Raw genomic sequence first — 6,171 nt, 5'->3', positions numbered from 1 at the left:
GTCAGACTGGGGGTGGGGGGATCAGACAGTGGGGGTGGGGAGGGGATCAGACAGTGGGGGTGGGGGGGGGATCAGACAGTGGGGGTGGGGGGGATCAGACTGGGGGTGGGGGGGATCAGACAGTGGGGGTGGGGAGGGGATCAGACAGTGGGGGTGGGGGGGATCAGACTGGGGGTGGGGGGGATCAGACAGTGGGGGTGGGGAGGGGATCAGACAGTGGGGGTGGGGGGGATCAGACTGGGGGTGGGGGGTGTCAGACTGGGGGTGGGGGGGATCAGACAGTGGGGGTGGGGAGGGGATCAGACAGTGGGGGTGGGGGGTGTCAGACTGGGGGTGGGGGGGATCAGACAGTGGGGGTGGGGAGGGGATCAGACAGTGGGGGTGGGGGGGAGTCAGACAGTGGGGGTGGGGGGGAGTCAGACAGTGGGGGTGGGGGGGATCAGACAGTGGGGGTGGGGGGGAGTCAGACAGTGGGGGTGGGGGGGAGTCAGACAGGTGGGGAGGGGATCAGACAGTGGGGGTGGGGGGGATCAGACAGTGGGGGTGGGGGGAGTCAGACAGTGGGGGTGGGGGGATCAGACAGTGGGGGTGGGGGGGAGTCAGACAGTGGGGGTGGGGGGTGAGTCAGACAGTGGGGGTGGGGAGGGGATCAGACAGTGGGGGTGGGGGATCAGACAGTGGGGGTGGGGGATCAGACAGTGGGGGTGGGGGATCAGACAGTGGGGGTGGGGGGATCAGACAGTGGGGGTGGGGGGATCAGACAGTGGGGGTGGGGGGGATCAGACAGTGGGGGTGGGGGGGATCAGACAGTGGGGGTGGGGGGGAGTCAGACAGTGGGGGTGGGGGGTGAGTCAGACAGTGGGGGTGGGGGGGAGTCAGACAGTGGGGGTGGGGGGGAGTCAGACAGTGGGGGTGGGGGGATCAGACAGTGGGGGTGGGGGTGAGTCAGACAGTGGGGGTGGGGGGTGAGTCAGACAGTGGGGGTGGGGGGGAGTCAGACAGTGGGGGTGGGGGGGATCAGACAGTGGGGGTGGGGGGATCAGACAGTGGGGGTGGGGGGGAGTCAGACAGTGGGGGTGGGGGATCAGACAGTGGGGGTGGGGGATCAGACAGTGGGGGTGGGGGGGATCAGACAGTGGGGGTGGGGGGATCAGACAGTGGGGGTGGGGGGGAGTCAGACAGTGGGGGTGGGGGTGAGTCAGACAGTGGGGGTGGGGGGATCAGACAGTGGGGGTGGGGGGGATCAGACAGTGGGGGTGGGGGGGATCAGACAGTGGGGGTGGGGGGTGAGTCAGACAGTGGGGGTGGGGGGGATCAGACAGTGGGGGTGGGGGTGAGTCAGACAGTGGGGGTGGGGAGGGGAACAGACAGTGGGGGTGGGGGGGATCAGACAGTGGGGGTGGGGGGGATCAGACAGTGGGGGTGGGGGGGATCAGACAGTGGGGGTGGGGGGAGTCAGACAGTGGGGGTGGGGGGGATCAGACAGTGGGGGTGGGGGTGATCAGACAGTGGGGGTGGGGGTGATCAGACAGTGGGGGTGGGGGTGATCAGACAGTGGGGGTGGGGGTGATCAGACAGTGGGGGTGGGGGTGATCAGACAGTGGGGGTGGGGGGGTGTCAGACAGTGGGGGTGGGGGGATCAGACAGTGGGGGTGGGGGGGTGTCAGACAGTGGGGGTGGGGGGATCAGACAGTGGGGGTGGGGGGGATCAGACAGTGGGGGTGGGGGGGGTCAGACAGTGGGGGTGGGGGGGAGTCAGACAGTGGGGGTGGGGGGGTGTCAGACAGTGGGGGTGGGGGGGATCAGACAGTGGGGGTGGGGGGGATCAGACAGTGGGGGTGGGGGGGATCAGACAGTGGGGGTGGGGGGGGTCAGACAGTGGGGGTGGGGGGGAGTCAGACAGTGGGGGTGGGGGGGTGTCAGACAGTGGGGGTGGGGGGGAGTCAGACAGTGGGGGTGGGGGGGAGTCAGACAGTGGGGGTGGGGGGGTGTCAGACAGTGGGGGTGGGGGGATCAGACAGTGGGGGTGGGGGGTGAGTCAGACAGTGGGGGTGGGGGGATCAGACAGTGGGGGTGGGGGGTGAGTCAGACAGTGGGGGTGGGGGGGAGTCAGACAGTGGGGGTGGGGGTGATCAGACAGTGGGGGTGGGGGGGTGTCAGACAGTGGGGGTGGGGGGATCAGACAGTGGGGGTGGGGGGGATCAGACAGTGGGGGTGGGGGGGATCAGACAGTGGGGGTGGGGGGATCAGACAGTGGGGGTGGGTGGGGGGGAGTCAGACAGTGGGGGTGGGGGGTGAGTCAGACAGTGGGGGTGGGGAGGGGAACAGACAGTGGGGGTGGGGGTGATCAGACAGTGGGGGTGGGGAGGGGAACAGACAGTGGGGGTGGGGGGGGTCAGTCAGTGGGGGGGTTCAGCAGTGGGGGTGGGGGGGGAATCAGACAGTGGGGGGGGGGGGTCAGCAGTGGGGGACAGTGACTGGTGTTACCAAGTAGTCCCTTCATTCCGTTCAGCTCCTGACCTGAGACAGGTTTGCTAAGAGTTGGACAGACTGTCCAGTGCTCGGATAGACTTTCCCAACAATCTTCCGTGTTTTATGAGCAGCGGTTTGTTGGTTTCATGGGGCAGCTTAGTCTTTCAGGAACACTCTCATTGATCACTTGACTCGGGTCCCAGTTGTTTATCCGCTGAGTGATGTCACGGACAGTATTATCCAATATCAGAACTCGATCACGATCTTGCTGTTTGTTGGCCGTCATTTCGGCTCACATTCCTGATTGTCCTTATTTCGGGTCCATCTGTCTCGAAGAGGCTGGTGGCAGAGATTCTGGTGAAGTCCTGGTCTTGGCTGATTCAGTTCAGGTATCCAGTGGTTTGAAGGAGTTGCCATTTTGCTGTAATGTCGGCGGTTACTGCAGTTAACAATCCATTAACCTGCAGAGGAGGCGTGTACTGCCCGAGTGTAGAAGTACAGGACGGGGGAACTTGTAAATTAGCAGCTCTTTGCCCCATCCCATGGGCCCCACCAGCTCCTACTGCTAGATTTCCCGAAAGGAATAAAATGTCCTGCAGTTTGTGCGGGAACTGGCTCTGACCAGCCTGTGCATCGTGAACGCTGCAAATTCTCGCTCTGAAATGACAGTCTCGCTCTGGTCTGTAGTTTCACCAAATATTTTAATTCACTTTTTTAATTTCTCAGTTTGTTTGTTGTGATTTAATCTGAAGATTTCAAATGGTTCTAGTTCTTTGCATCTTTCTGTATTGCCAAATACCACATGGAGAAGGATCTTGTGTTCAGCTTAAATATCTTGTTGATGCATTTGTGAAATATCCGTCCTGTGAAACACTGTCAGCCAGAATTTCCTGAGGTTGAAGAATGAAGTCTCGTTTACAAGCATTGCGTCCTTGATCTGAGTCCTCTTGTAGCCACAATCCTCTCCGTTTTCAGTTTGAACATCCGAATCGTCCCAGAAATTACTGGTCACAAGAAGGAAGGCAGACGAGTGGCTGGAAGGAAGGACTGTTTAATCATTGTCATAGTATTGAGTGTTTTTATCAGTGTTTTCCTTGAGAAACGTTTTTGTAAGATAGAAACTTAAATGAAACTGAGTAACCAAAGATCCTAGAAACTGCGCTGGACTCCTTTTAACTCGACACCTGTCCTTCCCGAGCTGTGTGTGGGTCAGCGAGAGTGCAATGAATGAGAGACTCCTGCCCACACAAACACACATTCTCTTCATCCTTCAATAACCTCCCGGCTTCTAAACATTTGACCAGAACTGTAAGGAACGCCAGATCGTGACTTGAGTTCTCGGTTTCATTTTCAGTAACTGAGCAGAACAGAATATTTTAGATTATGCGAGAATCGGTGCCTGGTCTTCATGATCAGTGTTCGACATTTTTACACAATATATTCCTAGATTGTGCAAGATAAAGAAATATGCTTTCATCGCAAGTGTCTGGCTTAACCCTTCCCTCTGACCATTACATCTGGGATTCCTGGTTGCTGACATTGTGTTGGAATGTGGCTAAATCTGGGGCCGCTCAGAGGAGCAGATGGCGCATTCTAGCGGAGCCCGCAGATCTTGAACCATTGAATGGTCAGGGCCTGGGAGGGGTTGGGGGGGGAGGGGTTGGGGGGGGTTAGGAGGGGGGGAGGGGTTGGGGGTGAGGGGGGGGGGTGAGGAGGGGGGGAGAGGGGTGGGGGGAGGAGGAGGGGGGGGGGTTGGGGAGGGGGGGGAGTGTTGTCATGTGAGCCCAGTCTGCAACTCTATGCCCCGGCCACGGTTCTTTAATTCTTCCTCCTCACCTGTTGTTCGGAAAGTGGGTTTGGAATTTTCCTCATTGCCTTATTGAGATCTTCTCCTGGCCGCGACTGCTGTGGGGCACTAACGCTTTGCAAAGTTCTACAGAATGGGCAATGCTTCTGGTAAACATTCTGAAGCGTTGGGCAGCGGCGAGTCCCGCACTATAGATGCTGATTAATTTGATTCACTGTTTACCGGGTTATTGTATCCCAGGTGTCAGGATGTCCGCTAACTCTTCTACATTTTTGGGGTTTGGGAGAATCTGAGCCAGTGATGTGTCCGAGAGCAGAGATTACATCACATGGCCAGTGTGGGTCGAGGGGCCACCTCACCGGGGTAAAGTTTTAGAGGTGCCATGGTTGTTGGTCGGGATGTTTTGGGGGTGTCGAGGGAATGCTTGTGTGGTACTGGGAGAATGTTTTGGACATTGTTAGGGAATGTTTCGGGATATCATGGTGATGGGAATGTTTCGGGACATCATGGTGACGGGAATGTTTCGGGGCACCATGGTGATGGGAATGTTTCGGGGCACCATGGTGACGGGAATGTTTTGGGGCACCATGGTGACGGGAATGTTTCGGGGCACCATGGTGACGGGAATGTTTTGGGGCACCATGGTGACGGGAATGTTTCGGGACATCATGGTGACGGGAATGTTTCGGGGCACCATGGTGATGGGAATGTTTCGGGGCACCATGGTGACGGGAATGTTTTGGGGCACCATGGTGACGGGAATGTTTCGGGGCACCATGATAGCCGGGAATGTTTTGGGGTGCTGCTGCAGTGGAAATGTCTTCGCCTCAATAACTGCACAGAATCTCACAAAGTGCCTTCATGTCCTGTTCAGTGTTTCAGAAATTTCCTAACGAACAAAATTATTTTTGTATTAATGTGTAAAAATAAAAGATTGCTTTATTCAAAAGTGAAATTAACTCTTTTCATATGTAGATAATTTATCAGGGTCAACAATAAACTCTTGCACTGCTGATTGGCCGTTTCTTTGTCACAAGTTTAAGTCCATTTGGATTCTCGTTGCTCAGTGTTTCCACTCGGAGATTTAACTGAATCCCAGGTGTTAAGTTGGGAGCGATGGGTGAACGAGGCTCAGTGAGACAGGATGTGGGAGTTGATGGAGAAATCAAATCTAGAAGGTTTTGGTAACATTGGGAACGTTGTGGGAGAGGCGGACAGTGCTGGGAAAGTGTATGTAAATGGACTTGGTCATGGATCGGATGTAGTTCATGGCTCAGTTGTGGGTTTAACTGGATACTGGGCTTGTGTTGACCCTGAGAGGCCAGGAGTTTGGGGTTCATGACGGGGGATTTGGTGTTCTGCTACTCATATTTTGAGGAAATTCTGACTTTTCCACTGCTTAACATCAGACGGATAATCTCCAAGCACCGAGATGATCGTGAGGTCATGGGTGGTGGGGAGGGACTGCTGGGTGTCTTCAAAAGATATAAAATAAAACCACAGAGAGATAGGGAGGGGTGTCAGTGATGGGGAGGGGTGTCAGTGATAGGGTGTGTCAGGGACGGGGAGGTGTGTCAGGGACAGGGAGGGGTGTCGGGGACAAGCAGATATAGAGAGGGAGGGGTTAGCAGCAGAGGGGATAAGGGTGAAATAAAATCGACTGGGTAATGATAAAGGGGCAGATTATTAATGGGTGACTGTACAGCATTAGGTGAGGGTGGGGGTAGAGCTGTTTGGGCAGAGGGGGCACATCAATATCCCATGGGTTAAATCAACAGGTCGGACAACCTGAGGCCAGGGATGTGAATACAAATCAATTCAAAGGTGTTTGTGGACTGTTTCCTTGTTCAACATGTGAGGCAGTTACTCGAGCAGAGGCTGTCTTCGGTTTG

This window comes from Somniosus microcephalus, chromosome 26 (assembly GCF_052327205.1).
Source record: "Somniosus microcephalus isolate GS21.2 chromosome 26, FLI_Smic_1.0, whole genome shotgun sequence".
In the NCBI taxonomy this organism is placed as follows: Eukaryota; Metazoa; Chordata; class Chondrichthyes; order Squaliformes; family Somniosidae; genus Somniosus; species Somniosus microcephalus.
Note: the sequence above shows the minus strand (reverse complement) of the source record.